The sequence below is a fragment of the Ovis canadensis genome, chromosome 1 (assembly GCF_042477335.2).
Source record: "Ovis canadensis isolate MfBH-ARS-UI-01 breed Bighorn chromosome 1, ARS-UI_OviCan_v2, whole genome shotgun sequence".
Classification (NCBI taxonomy): domain Eukaryota; kingdom Metazoa; phylum Chordata; class Mammalia; order Artiodactyla; family Bovidae; genus Ovis; species Ovis canadensis.
This window is the reverse complement of record NC_091245.1, coordinates 215850521-215865916: the sequence shown is the minus strand read 5'-3', so window position 1 is coordinate 215865916 and position 15396 is coordinate 215850521. Positions and strand designations below refer to the sequence as shown.

Below are 15396 nucleotides of genomic sequence, written 5' to 3'. Positions count from 1 at the left end.
AGTCAGGTCAGGTGGTCTAATATTCCCATCTCTTTCAGAATTTTCCACAGTTTGTTGTGATCCACACAGTCTAAGGCTTCGGCATAGTCAGTAGAGCATAAAAAGATGTTTTTCTGGAACTCCCTTGCTTTCTCAGTGATCCAATGGATGTTGGCAATTTGATCTCTGGTTCCTCTGCCTTTTCTAAATCAAGCTTGAACACCTGGAAGTCCACAGTTCATGTACTGTTGAAGCCTGGCTTGGAGAATTTTGAGCATTACTTTACTAGCATCTGAGATGAGTGCAATTGTGTGCTAATTTGAACATTCTTTGGCATTGCCTTTCTTTGTGATTGGAATGAATACTGAGCTTTTCCAGTCCTGTGGCCACTGCTGAGTTTTCCAGATTTGCTGGCATATTGAGTGCAGCACTTTCACAGCATTATCTTTTAGGATTTGAAATAGCTCAACTGGAATTCCATCACTTTCACTAGCTTTGTTCATAGTTATGCTTCCTTTTTTGTATGCCACCCAGTATTACAATGTACTCTATTCCTAGGTAATCATTTAAATAAAATCAGCATTAATCCCCTTGGTCATTCATCCATACTCATCCTCCTTTATTTCACAAATATTATTTGAGGCCTACTATGTACAGACATTGTGTAAGTCTCTGCAAATGAAAGCATTCTGTCCACTCTCTGCCATGCAATGCTTACAGACAAACTAAATACAATTAAGAGTCCCTAAAATTATGGATACCAAAATATGGAGAAGTCACCCCAAGTGCTGCAGCAAATGTGCATGTGTGCTGAAAAATTTTTTAAATATACAATAGCATCTATTGGATATCAATCACATGAACTACTTTCAATTTACATGTATTTTTTCAAATGTCTGTGAAATTAATATGAAATGATTACTTCAAGTGCTTAACCTAACTAACCACTTAATAAATAAAACTAGTTGATATTTCCTTTGGCCTAGAATACTAAGAAGAAAATTTTTAAGAACATCATAAACAGAACAAATTTAGGAATATCTGGCCTGAGGAAAGCAGTTTTTATATTTTCATTAGAGCAGTTTAAAGAATGAACCAAATGAAACTGACCTAGGGAACTCTTGTAGGAACTCAGGATTCAGGAGAACAAAATGAGACTGAAATTGATTAGAAAAGTGATATTCAGTTGGAGATGCAGAAATACTTGCATATCTCTCTCATGACGTTATTTAAATCTCATTTAAAGAAATTTTAGTATCTTCAGGATAATTGTTATTGTGAATTCAAATTATAAAACATATTTGGGAATACTTTTCTTTTACTGAGATAATTGCATGTTTTGCCTTATGTATAAATATAAAAACATAAAGTGGGTTATCAATCTTATTAATTTGAAGATGACATGTTTTTGATGTTTAGGCTAGTGCTTCTAACCTCAGTCAAACTGAATGCACTGAATAGGAAGAGCATATTATACTGTCACCTTAGGAATATATGATTCTAACATCTCCTTGGATACATAGACATCTCAAAGAAAAATAACGGTAAATCTGAGGCAGAGATGTGTTTGACAGTCCAGTGTCTACACACTTCTAATTTCCTCTGTTCAACCGCAAGCTTCACTAGTAATTTGAGTCCTGGAGCATGTAGAAATTGCTAGCAAGGTTCCTCTAGCTACTTTTTCATGAAAAGATGATTATGTGATGCTAAGAAGATTTGTTGACAAGAGGAGGAATTTTTATTGCATAAGTCTGCTTTCAAGGAAAAAAAAGAAGAGAATCAATGGAAAATAGCAGTGAATCATTTTCTGGAAGATTAGAGAAATTACCACTGGGACTTGCTTCCATTATCTCAGAGCTTAGACTTTACTATGTTTTTCATATCACCAAGTGAGGGAGTGAAAATTGAGAGAATATGAATGATCCATCAGGAAGAACATATGTAGGAGAAAACAATATTCGTGAAATACATGATTTCATATTAGGTCTCTATGTGCATGCATGCTAAGTCACTTCAGTCATGTCCTACTCTTTGTGACACTATGGAGTGTAGCTCACCAGGCTCTTCTGTCCATGGGATTCTCCGGGCAAGAAAACTGGAGTGGGTTGCCATGTCCTCCTCCCAGGTCAGAATCTTCCCGACCCAGGGATGGGACCCACGTCTTATGTCTCCTGCACTGGCAGGAGAGTTCTTTACTACTAGTGCCACCTGGGAAGCCCTAAGATCTCTATGCATGTGTAAAGGGTAGAGTGATGTTTTAGAAAAGGTCATTTGATTAAGAGAAGATCTGGACTCAACCCTTATTTCTGCCATTTATTTATAAATATGATCTTAAACTTGTTGTTGTTTATTCGCTTAGTCATGTCAACTCTTTTGAAACCCCATGGACTGTAGCTTTCCATGCTCCTCTGTCCATGTGATTCCCCAGGAAAGAGTACTGGAGTGGGTTGCCATTTCCTTCTCCAGGGGATCTTCCAGACCCTGGAATCATACCTGTGTCTCCTGAATTAGCAGGTGGATTCTTTACTGCTGAGGCACCAGGAAATACCCATAAACTTGTTGCTTAACTTTGTTCAGCCTCAGTTTCCACAGCTATAGAAATACATTGTAGGAAGGAGCCCAGATCCTTTTAGAATTATTATATAAATTGTGTTCTTCTAAGTCCAGTGTACCTTTCATTCTATGAGAGTGATCTCCATTTTGAACATCAAATGCATTGTCATTGGCATCTTGCAGAGATTGGACTATACTGATAATTGGACTGCACTGATTCTATGTCATAAACTTAATATGTTAATTAAGAATAGTTAATGGTTACCTGGATTGCCATCTCTAAAAGCAGAGTTATGATTGTCATATGTAACTTTGAGAGTGCCAATTTATGATTATTTAAACATTTTTAAGTACTTGTTTACTTCTTCAGGCTACTAGCCTTTATATAGAATTATTTGAAATTAAGTAGTTTATTTGAAATACTGTTACATCTTGGTGTTCACATTGTTATTGTTTACCTAGGGACAGTATATTGGAGAAGGAAATGGCAACTCATTTACCACTTGCCTGGAGAATCCCAGGGACAGAGGAGCCTGGTGGGCTGCCGTCTATGGGTTGCACCGAGTCACAAACGACTGAAGTGACTTAGCAGCAGCAGCAGCAGCAGCAGCAGCAGCAGCAGCAGGGACACTATATTCTGCATTCTGTTCAGAAAATCTTTGTTGATCACATCTTTATATAGATTCTGAGATAGTGAATATTTATAGGTAGAATGACCTAAATAATATACTTAGAATTCTATTTTTTTATGTTTCTTTGATTTAGTGACTCTAAATTGAAAATTCAAATCATTGCTTTGTATCCTCATGATGTGTACAATATAGCCAAAACCAAAAGCCCATAAAATATTGAAAAATTGGTGTTATTTTTTCCTTTTGAAGGCATTTTGTTTCTACAAAATAAAACTAACCTGAACAAATTTCAAGTGGTAAGGAAAATTTAGTGAAAAAGTGAAAGTTAAGTTGCTCATTTGTGTCTGACTCTGTGCGACCCCACAGACTGTAGCCTACCAGGCTCCTGCATCCATGGGATTGTCCAGGCAAGAGTACTGGAGTGGGTTGCCATTTCCTTCTCCAGGAAAATTTAGTAAAATTTGATAAGAATATTTTAACATTGGAAGCCATGCTTATCTTAAATATTCAGAAATATACACAAGGATGCTTACATATTGTTCATTAAAATATATTGATACTTGTAAAACATGCTATGTTGCAAAATGGTACAGAACTACACCTTTAGCTAATTGTAATTATGGTTTACAGAAATACACACACACACACACACACACACACACACACCCCTATGAGCACACACACTCTATTTGAAATAGACTGGAAGACTACCCACACAATAGTATCTTTAATCAATATAGTGAAGGTTGGGTCATTTTATCATTTATATTTTTACATATTTTTCAAAATCTCTATAATTAAAATTACATTATAATTGAAATGCATTTAACTTTAAAATGACAGAACAAGACATCTTCAGTGTGGTTAATTAAATAATATTAGCTGATGACTACTAGATATCCTTTTACATATATACAATTATAGACTATATTTTTGTAGTCTGAACAAATGAGGATCATATAATAATTTGGATATTTTTATAATTTTCTGTCCAGTTCCCTTCTATGGGAATTTTACTTGTGAGACTACTTTCTTAAGAAAACATTCAGTAATGAGATTTTGAGTCAAAGGCTAATGTCAAGTTTAAGTCTAAAAATACTACATAGTCTTCCAGAAAATTCTACCAACTCTGTATGACTTTTTTATATGCTTAATAATACTGACTATTGTAGAGGGTTTTATCTTTATCTACCTAAGTGAGAGCAATAAATCCTATTTCTGTTTCACTATGTGGATTTGGCAATGAGATTATACTATATTTAAGTGACCAGAATTTTATAATTTACCTATTTGTGTTTTGCCTAATTTTCTGTTGGTATGTTGGGTTTTAATCTATCGATCTATAAGAGTTCTTGTGTAGTAGGCTCTTCCTGTCAAGACTTTCCCTCTACTTATTTTCCACTTTTAATGTTAAAAACATTTGTTTATTTATTCTATTCAAGTACAGATGAGTTGGGACTTCCCCGGTGGCTCGATGGGTTACAATATTGTTAGCTTCAGTGTATAGCAGAGTGTTTCAGTTGTGTGTGTGTGCATGTATATATATATTCAGTAATACTACTATTATTTTTATTATTCAGACTCTCTTCCCTTATAGGTTATTACAACATATTGAGTATGGTTCCTTGAACTATACAGTAGGTCCTTGTTGGTTATCTATTGCCATGGACTGAGAAGCCTGGTGGGCTACAGTCCACAGGGTCACAAAGGGATGACTCAAGCAACTTTGCATGCAGGCACTTGTTTTGTTAATCCCAAACCTCTTAATTTATCCCTCCCCCTACCTTTCCCCTTTGGTAATCATTAATTTGTTTTGTATGTCTGTGACGCAAAGAGTCGGACAGGACTGAGCAACTGAACTGAACTGAACTGAGCCTCTTTCTGCTTTGGATATAGTTTCATTTGTATCTTTTTTTTTCTTTTCATTTTTAGATTCTACGTATAAACATTATCATTCGATATTTTATTTCTCTGTTCTCTGTCTGGCTTACCTCACTTAGTATGATAATCCCTAAGTCTATCCATATTGCTCCAAATGGTATTATTTCATTCTTTTTATGCCTAAGTAATATTCAGTCATATATAATATGCAGTCATATATAATATACAAGTCATATACAATACAAATGTATGTATATATTATATATGTGTACGTGCATATGTGGACATATATATATCATCTTCCCTCATGGTAAAGATGGTAAAGAATACACCTGCCAATGCAGGAGGCATGAGTTTGATCCCTGGGTTGGGAAGATCCCTTGGAGCAGGAAATGGCAATCAACTCCAGTATTCTTGCCTGAAGGTTTCCATGACAGAGAAGCCTGGTGAGCTACAGTCCATGGGGTTGCAAACAGGACATGACTGAGCAACTAACACTTTCTATATAAATATAAATACATATATATATACAAACACACACACACACACACACACACACACACACACGTAATCTTCTTTATCCATTCCTCTGTCAATGGACAGAGAACATTTAGGTTGCTTCCATGTCCTGGCTATTGTAAATGGTGCTTCAGTGAACATTGGGGTGTATACATTTTTTTGAATTATAGTTTTTTCTGGATATGCACCTAGGAGTTGGATTGCTGGATCATATGGTAGCTCTGTTTTCCATGTTGTCCTCCACAGTGGCTGTACTAATTTGCATTCCCATCAACAGTGTAGGAGACTTCCTTTTTCTTCACACCCTCTCCAACATTAATTGTTTGTAGAATTTTTGGTGATGACCATTCTGACTGGTGTGAGGTGATAACTCATTATAGTTTTTATTTACATTTCTCTAATAATTAGTGATACTGAGCATTTTTTCATGTTCTTTTTAGCCATCTGTATATCTTCTTTGGAGAAATGTCTACGTAGATATTCTACTGGTTTTTGATTGGGTTGGTTTTTTTTAATATTGAGCTGCATGAGCTGTTTGCATATTTTGGAGATTAACCCCTTTCAGTTGCTTTGTTGGCAAATATTTCCCCCTATTCTGAGGGTTGTCTTTTCCTTTTTTTAAAGTTTTCCTTTGCTGTGGAAAAGCTTTCAAGTTTAATTAGGTCCCATTTACTTATTTTTGTTTTTATTTCTATTACTCTTGGAGATGGATCCAAAAAGATATTGCTGCAATTAATGTCAACCACTTTTATTTTAAAACTTTATTTATATTAACCTTTTTCAGTACATCATTACCATTTTTTGAACTAGTAAGGGTATCTTAGTTAAATATATCATGGTAGTTAAATACTTTCATGGTTGTAGAACACATTTAGAGGGGCCTTTATCACCAAAGAGTATCTAAAATATTTAGTAACTTATTTTAGTATTCCAAGTTTTAATGTCTCTAATGAATTTTTTGATCTTTCTGGAATGTATTTTTCTGAAATGAGTAGAGAAAGAAAGGAAAAGTGCTACTTTAAAAAATTTTCCAATGGACATTTAAATTTTTTAATGTTAATTTTTGAATAATGGTCTTATCCCAGCTTATTTGAAGCACAAATTTTATCATGCATAATTTCCCTATCTACTTGATAATTAAGATAAGTGTAGATTTTTAAAATGTGAACAGTTAACAAAGGTGATTCATTCACTCACAGAGCTATTAATGTCCATCTTCTTTTACTCTCACCCTGTTATTCATGAAGCATCAGTTTGAGCCTGCTTAGTACTGTTAATAGATACTCATGATTTCTGGTTGGTCTGTGACTTCAGGGATCTCAAAATTGAGGCCATCTTTACTCACATGCAAAGTAACTAGTATAAATACATCAGATAGATATGTGTATTGTAATAGAATATTGCAATAAAAACTTCATTCCTCAAGTTTTTGAACACACAGATCAGAGAGTATTAGAGTTGAAAATGACCTTAAAAATTGTCTGTGCCCAGTCTCTTGTTTTATATTTAGGAAAACTGAGATGCAAAAAAATTAAATGGCTTAATCAAGATCATATTTTGAGTTACTTACAGAAGTTGATTTAAAATCTGGATTCGGGGAGACAGGAGGGTGGAGGGGTTCAGGATACGGAACACATGTATACCTGTGGTGGATTCATGTTGATGTATGGCAAAACTAATACAATATTGTAAAGTAATTAACCTCCAATTAAAAAAATGAATTTATATTTTAATAAATAAACAAATTTTAAAAAATAAAATCTGGATTCCCAAATGGTCCTTGCATTTTGATTTATCAAGATATTCCTATAATATGAAAAAAAGATTCATGGTGAAAGAGCTATTATTGTTTCCTCTTCTAATATTTTGTAACACCATTATTTCTGAAAGTGAACCATGTTTTATCATACATCATATAGAACTTTTGGTGCCCATCTCCCTCCATTATTCAATGATACTGTCTTTAAGTGTATTGGTTGTCTTCATTGTTAGATTGATTTTTCTGCCTTCTTTGTGCCATGATCTTAGAACTTTTTCACGGATATAGATAGGGACATATTACTCATTTGTTCTTTCTCTGTGCATTTGTAAGATTTCTGATATTTGGTCTTAAAATATCTGCATGGTTTGGGATGAAGAAAGAGAAAAAGATAGGATTATAAACCAAATTTTTAAAAATTGTGTTAAAACCTTCTAAATATTTCCTATAAGAAGAGACCTTTGGACTCTGTGGGAGAAGGCGAGGGTGGGATGATTTGAGAGAATAACATTGAAAAGTGTATATTTCTCCATCTATTAGTGTCCTCTTTGATTTCTTTCATCAGTGTTTTATAGTTTTCTATATATAGGTCTTTAGTTTCTTTAGGTAGATATATAATGGAGAAATAGACCATGTTCATGGATCAGAAGAATCAATATAGTGAAAATGAGTATACTACCCAAAGCAATCTACAGATTCAGTGCAATCCCTATCAAGCTACCAGCGATATTTTCCACAGAACTAGAACAAATAATTTCACAATTTGTATGGAAATACAAAAAACCTCGAATAGCGAAAGCAATCTTGAGAAAGAAGAATGGAACTGGAGGAATCAACCTGCCTGACTTCAGGCTCTACTACAAAGCCACAGTCATCAAGACAGTATGGTACTGGCACAAAGACAGAAATATAGATCAATGGAACAAAATAGAAAGCCCAGAGATAAATCCACACACCTATGGACACCTTATCTTTGACAAAGGAGGCAAGAATATACAATGGAGTAAAGACAATCTCTTTGACAAGTGGTGCTGGGAAAACTGGTCTGCCACTTGTAAAAGAATGAAACTAGATCACTTTCTAATACTGCACACAAAAATAAACTCAAAATGGATTAAAGATCTAAACGTAAGACCAGAAACTATAAACCTCCTAGAGGAGAACATAGGCAAAACACTCTCCGACATAAATCACAGCAGGATCCTCTATGACCCACCTCCGAGAATACTGGAAATAAAAGCAAAAATAAACAAATGGGATCTAATTAGACTTAAAAGCTTCTGCACAACAAAGGAAAATATAAGCAAGGTGAAAAGACAGCCTTCTGAATGGGAGAAAATAATAGCAAATGAAGCAACTAACAAACAACTAATCTCAAAAATATACAAGCAACTTATGCAGCTCAATTCCAGAAAAATAAATGACCCAATCAAAAAATGGGCCAAAGAACTAAATAGACATTTCTCCAAAGAAGACATACGGATGGCTAACAAACACATGAAAAGATGCTCAACATCATTCATTATTAGAGAAATGCAAATCGAGACCACAATGAGGTACCACTTCACACCAGTCAGAATGGCTGCGATCCAAAAGTCTGCAGCAATAAATGCTGGAGAGGGTGTGGAGAAAAGGGAACCCTTTTACACTGTCAGTGGGAATGCAAACTAGTACAGCCACTATGGAGAACAGTGTGGAGATTCCTTTAAAAATTGCAAATAGAACTGCCTTATGACCCAGCAATCCCACTGCTGGGCATACACACCGAGGAAACCAGAATAGAAAGAGACACATGTACCCCAATGTTCATTGCAGCACTGTTTGTAATAGCCAGGACATGGAAACAACCTAGATGTCCATCAGCAGATGAATGGATAAGAAAGCTGTGGTACATATACACAATGGAGTATTACTCAGCCATTAAAAAAAATACATTTGAATCAGTTCAAATAGTATACTAACACATATATATGGAATTTAGAAATATGGTAATGATAACCCTGTATGCGAGACAGCAAAAGAGACACAGATGTGTAGAGCAGACTTTTGGACTCTGAGGGAGAGGGAGAGGGTGGGATGATTTGGGAGAATGTAATTGAAACATGTATACTATCATGTAATAAACGAATCGCCAGTCTATGTTCAATGCAGGATACAGGATGCTTGGGGCTGGTGCACGGGGATGATCCAGAGAGATGATATGGGGTGGGAAGTGGGAGGGGGATTCATGTTTGGGAACTCATGTACACCTGTGGTGGATTCATGTCAATGTATGTCAAAACCAATACAGTATTGTAAAGTAAAATAAAGTAAAAATAAAAATGTAAATTAAAAAAAGAAAAGTGTATATTAATATATATAAAATAGATGACCAGTGCAAGTTTAATGCATGAAACAGCATACTCAAAGCTGCTCCTCTGAGACAACCCAGAGTGATGGGGTGGGGAAGATGGTGGCGGGGGGCGGGGGGGGGTTCAAGATTTGGGACACATGTACCCATGGCTGATTGATGTCTATGTATGGCAAAAACCCTCATAATATTATATAGTAATTGCTCTGCAATTAAAATAAATTAATTAAAAAACCCTCAAAGGCAAACATCTTTCATCAATCAATCTGGTGCACTACACAGTATTATTCTTATCATAGAAATAACACACAGATGAGGCAATAATATTACTTGGGGATAGTTATGTTTATATTTAATAGTTGGCCTTCTTTGCTGTGGAAAGAAAGATTGGAGACCTAGCAGAGTTATTTCAGAGGTCATAAATGAGTCTGCAGTTGATTAATTAGTGGTGTATGACCTTTGGTTACCATGCCCTTAAGACAATGACCGAACAAGTGCTGAGAGCAGTTTATCTTTGGAAGACAAAGTCAGTGTTTCAGAACAGAGGAAAATAAATAGCTTTATCATTGGCTTAAGAATTTCCTTTGATTTGGGGGCTTATTCTATTTAACTTTCCTCAGTAAATTTTTCAGGGCATTGTCAGAAGTACTCTTTTAATTTGCATATAATGTGTGAAGAGGATAAAAGTGCATTCTATGATCATAATACTTTCAAAATTATAATTTTATATAATAGTACATTTTTAATATACTTTTAAGAAAAGATATGTATTGAAAACAGACACTTTTCAGGATGATCTATTCTCTCAGATCCTAAATCCTATGCTGTGATATCTTTTGTATATAACAGGGCAGCTCCCTTCGTAGAGACTGTCCTGCATCTCTACTTGTGGGCTTGTGTTGAGGGGCTTAGGGTTCCCTTCTTACCCACTTATGTATGCATATGTTACAGAGACTGTGTGATTCCTATGCATGCAAAGCCAGTGTTCAAATAAGCTTGTAGTTCTTGATTAGTGGGCAAAAAAATTGAGCAATTTTACCCTGGACAAAAAGTGACTGATTAGCTCAGGAATTCTGAAATTGAAAGGGTAGTTATTAGCATAAGGTTATGCCTATGGAATGTGGTGGATGTCACTCTAAACTTTCAGTGTAATATGCCATATTGGGAAGCTTTTAAATGTATTATGGTAGAGTGTTTTTTTTTTTTTAATTAGCTTTTCCTATAGTGTAATTGAAAGGTAATGTATTATATATGTAATGCTTACTCATTAAAAAAACAAACTACATATTTGTGAAACACAAATATTACTGTAATTTTTCATTTTGTTGGTTAAATTAAAACATTATTTAAACAACATTAAAATATGACTTTCATTATTAATCGTATAGGGACTTGCTCAGTTCAGTTCAGTCACTCAGTCATGTCTGACTCTTTGTGACCCCATGAATCGCAGCACGCCAGGCCTCCCTGTCCATCACCAACTCCCGGACTTCACTCAGACTCATGTCCATCGAGTCAGTGATGCCATCCAGCCATCTCATCCTCTGTCATCCCCTTCTCCTCCTGCCCTCAATCCCTCCCAGCATCAGAGTCTTTTCCAGTGAGTCAACTCTTTGCATGAGGTGGCCAAAGTACTGGAGTGTCAGCTTTAGCATCATTCCCTTCAAAGAAATCCCAGGGTTGATCTCCTTCAGAATGCACTGGTTGGATCTCCTTGCAGTCCAAGGGACTTTCAAGAGCTTCTCCAACACCACAGTTCAAAAGCATCCATTCTTTGGTGCTCAGCCTTCTTCACAGTCCAACTCTTACATCCATACATGACCACAGGAAAAACCACAGCCTTGACTAGGTGGACCTTTGTTGGCAAAGTAATGTCTCAGCTTTTGAATATGCTATCTAGGGTGGTCATAACTTTCCTTCCAAGGAGTAAGTGTCTTTTAATTTCATGGTTGCAGTCACCATCTGCAGTGATTTTCGAGCCCCCAAAAATAAAGTCTGACACTGTTTCCACTGTTTCCCCATCTCTTTGCCATGAAGGGATGGGACCAGATGCCATGATCTTCGTTTTCTGAATGTTGAGCTTTAAGCCAACTTTTTCACTCTCCACTTTCACTTTCATCAAGAGGCTTTTGAGTTCCTCTTCACTTTCTGCCATAAGGGTGGTGTCATCTGCATATCTGAGGTTATGCTCAGATGTCATTAATAAGATACTTGGTAGGATTACTCTTTAATTTAAATACACAAGAGTTCTCTGGTTCTCTCTTTTGGAGGAAACCTGAGCCATATTTTTATCATCTTTTATGTCATCTTAAAGTAAATTTTAGAAATATTTAAGTATTTTAAATTTCCATCTCATTTAAACCTAATATTTTTTCCCAAGTTTGTGTGATACATTTATACTTAAAAAATATATCCTCACTTTTCCTGTTATTTTCCATTTTCAAAAAGATAGGAATGGAAAAATATATTCAAACATTTGGTTCATCGTTCACTTTTTTTTTCCAGCCTGTATCCCTCTTTGATATTTTCAGCCACTGCCATTAGCAAGATTTTTACTTACCCCAAAGTTGATGTTAAAAAAACAAATCAATTAGAAGAGTGGTGGTTGTAAAAATTATTACATTCTTTACTTCAGTAGCCCTCTGTTTATTAACAGAAACAGAGAATTGGAGGTGAGTTACAACCAACATTGGAAGCTACAGATTATCTTTATGATGTTCTTATGTTACATGTTTTATCAGGTCCCTTGGATTTCAGGTGGAATCTGCCAGTTCATAAAGCTAAATGAGTCTTCCTAATAGAACTTTTTGGGTCCAGTTACATAATTTTCAGTTTCCCTGGGTAAGGAATTGATTCATGTTTACTTTCTTTCACTTTCTGAAGAGGTGGGTTTATTTTTGGCTCTTCTTTACACTCACCACTTGGAGGAGCTCATTATGACATGACATACTTTTGAGTGACTAATAATGTCTAGGGAGTAACTATTCTCATTTCCCATAGATTCATCCCTCACATATGCTTAACATCATTTATGGGTCAGTTTCCGTTTTCTTTAGGTTACATATTCTTTACTATATTAGTAGTGTTTATAGACAAAAGAGTAAACAATGGTTCAGAAAAACTTTCTCAAGAGGTGCTCAGCTCTGCTAAACTTTAAAATTCCAACCTTACAATCCCTAACATACCTGTCGCTCCTAGTCCAAGGGAGTGAAGAGAAGAAAATGGTCAGTAGGAAATGTTTGAGCAGCTGGGTGAATATCGATTATTTCAACCATTCTTTATGTCTATGATACTTTCTTTGAAGTAGTTCCTTTCCTAATTTAACCATCTCTCTCTGTTATGGCAATAGCAAAATATATTCTCCTCATCATGTTCCTCAAATGCTGACTAATCTTTGCTGTGTCTCTGATTGTGGTTTAAAAGCTTGAAAAGATAGAATACAAGTGCATATATGTGGTGTATCTAATGGGAAACTGAATTACTTGATTTTATTTTCAAAATGGGCTACAGAAAGTTGAGAAATAAAATAAACAAGACAAATATATATTGCAGAATGAATGTGTATATTAAACATGTATCATATGGTATATAAAGATTTCAACATGTGTAGTTTTTCACTGTTTTCTCTTTTCTAATAACGTCCCTACATAAGCTTAAATTTTGTGCATACTTCATTTTCTTATTTCAGCAAATGTTTCGTGACATTCACGTTAGTGGTTATGAGGGAAAACAGGCAGTGACATCTGTCAACACATTGATTTCCAGGGCTGATACAGATGGTCTGAGCTGATCCCTGCTCTCCCTCACACCCCATTTGTGTGCCTTCCAAAGCTCCCTGCTCATCTACATGGATGACCTTCTCAAGAGGACCAGTCATGAAGGGTATTTAAAGGGTGTAGTCATTTGCTATCATTTCTAAACCTGTTTATTCAAAGATCTATAAATCTGTAGAACAAATAGGCAAACTTTGATTAGGATGATTGTGTTTTCTAGAAGTAGTATAGAGAATTAGAGAGGTTTCAACTTGAGAGTCCATAAACCTGATTCAGTAAGTATTTGCTTTATAAGTTTAGTAAGTCACTTTTGTATGTCTTTTAGTTTTGTGCCTTTTTTTTTTTTACAAAATGGATTAATAATGTACCAGATGGTTGTTTGTAAAGCTTAAGCACTTTTATTAAATTAATATTTTTAGTATCAATGATGGGCTACTGTCATAGGCTTTGGGATACAACCCTGAAGAAAATAGTATAAATAAATCATAAATAATCACAATAATTTGCCCTCTTGGTGATTACAGTTACATTGGGAAAGATAGGCAATAAACAAATACATTTGTAGAATATATACGATATCTGATAGTGATAAATTCTATGGGAAAAAGTAAAATGAAGAAAAGACAATAGTCAGTATGAAGAAAGGAGATGTTGCAGTTTTAAGGAAGGTGAGAAGGGAACGCTTCACTGAGGTAGTTTTAAACAAATACTTAAGGAGGCAGGGAGAGCCTCTAGTTCTCAGGGAGAAGAACTATCACATTAAGTGTGATAAATTAGGTTTAAAAAATCTTAGCACAGTTGCTAGTTAAAATACAGCAGTGTTTAAGAGTATTTGCAAGTATTATTATTATAAATATATTAATCTTGGTTTTAGGAGGTTAAAAATTTTTTTTAATTGGAGGAAAATTGCTTTATAATGTTGTATTGATTTCTGCCATTCAACAATGCAAATCAGCCATAATTAAAGATCTTTTATGTGCAGCTGTGAGTTTCACTCTCATCACAGAAGTAGCCTGTGACTATGTGGGTTGTGCCAGTATTTGGTTACTTTTATTTTTGTTATGTGAAAACATAATCCAAAGAATGAGTCATAATCTCAAAATACTGTAGTCAGAAAACAATTTAATTGTTTCAGGTACATTTATTTTTCCCAAAGTTGAAAAAAATAATCTTTAACACATTGGAATAGAAACTATCCTTTAGAACTTGATACAGAAACTGATAAAGCTGTTTTTCTGTTTCTTTCTTTCTTTTTTAAATTGGAAAAGTCTTTAAAAACACTTAAAGCTTGTTTTTACCTCATTATAGAAAGAAAGCTAGAAGTAGATGAGCCTGAAACATTGACTTTTATCCATCTTGAATCTCATGGAGCATCCAGAATGATGCATCTTTCCCTTCAAATATTTATCCATCACTTTCAGACAAGTGGTGTATGAAGCAATAAATAACAGATAGCTAGAACAGGAGAAAACAGTTTTTTAATGCCTTGTGCTTAAACTGTCACTCTGGCAGGAAGTAATAACTGAATGCTGCATTATTTAGGGCAAGGTAATAGACTACTTCCTTATAGAGGCAAATTACTTTGGGATTGGCTGTCTTTCCCTCAGAAGCCAGGGTTTCCTCAGTGAAAGACTAGATTTGGAGGTTTGATTTGAAGTGATTGGCTACTGAATCCTCATGCTATACACACGAGAAAAGTGTTTCCTTTGAGACTCTGGTCATCATTTATCATTAAATAAAGAGTCTTGCCAAGTGCATACTTTTCCATATGGTAGGCAGTGGGATGCTTGATAAAAGCAGAGACCTGGCACTAGAATGATCTATGTTTAACTCTGTTACTTGCTAGTATGATTCTAGATAAATTGCCCAGTGTTCTGGGACTCAGTTTCCCTGAATCCCAGAAAATTGGAAAGTACAAGTAGGTACACTAATTTAATTGAGTAACTACAA

At 35.1% G+C, this 15396-nt stretch overlaps 1 protein-coding gene across 3 annotated transcripts in view; it reads left to right on the top strand.

Moving 5' to 3' along the window:
- The window catches only part of NAALADL2 (N-acetylated alpha-linked acidic dipeptidase like 2), a 1648032-nt gene that overhangs the window by 201609 nt on the left and 1431027 nt on the right, over positions 1 to 15396 (top strand). Inside the window, exon 3 of one of the 3 annotated variants that reach the window (XM_069559749.1) lies at positions 13439 to 13555. The exons of the other annotated variants lie outside the window; for them this stretch is intronic. The gene's annotated coding sequence lies outside the window, so the exon portion shown is untranslated. The remainder of the gene's footprint in view (positions 1 to 13438; positions 13556 to 15396) is intronic. 3 annotated transcript variants of the gene reach the window in all.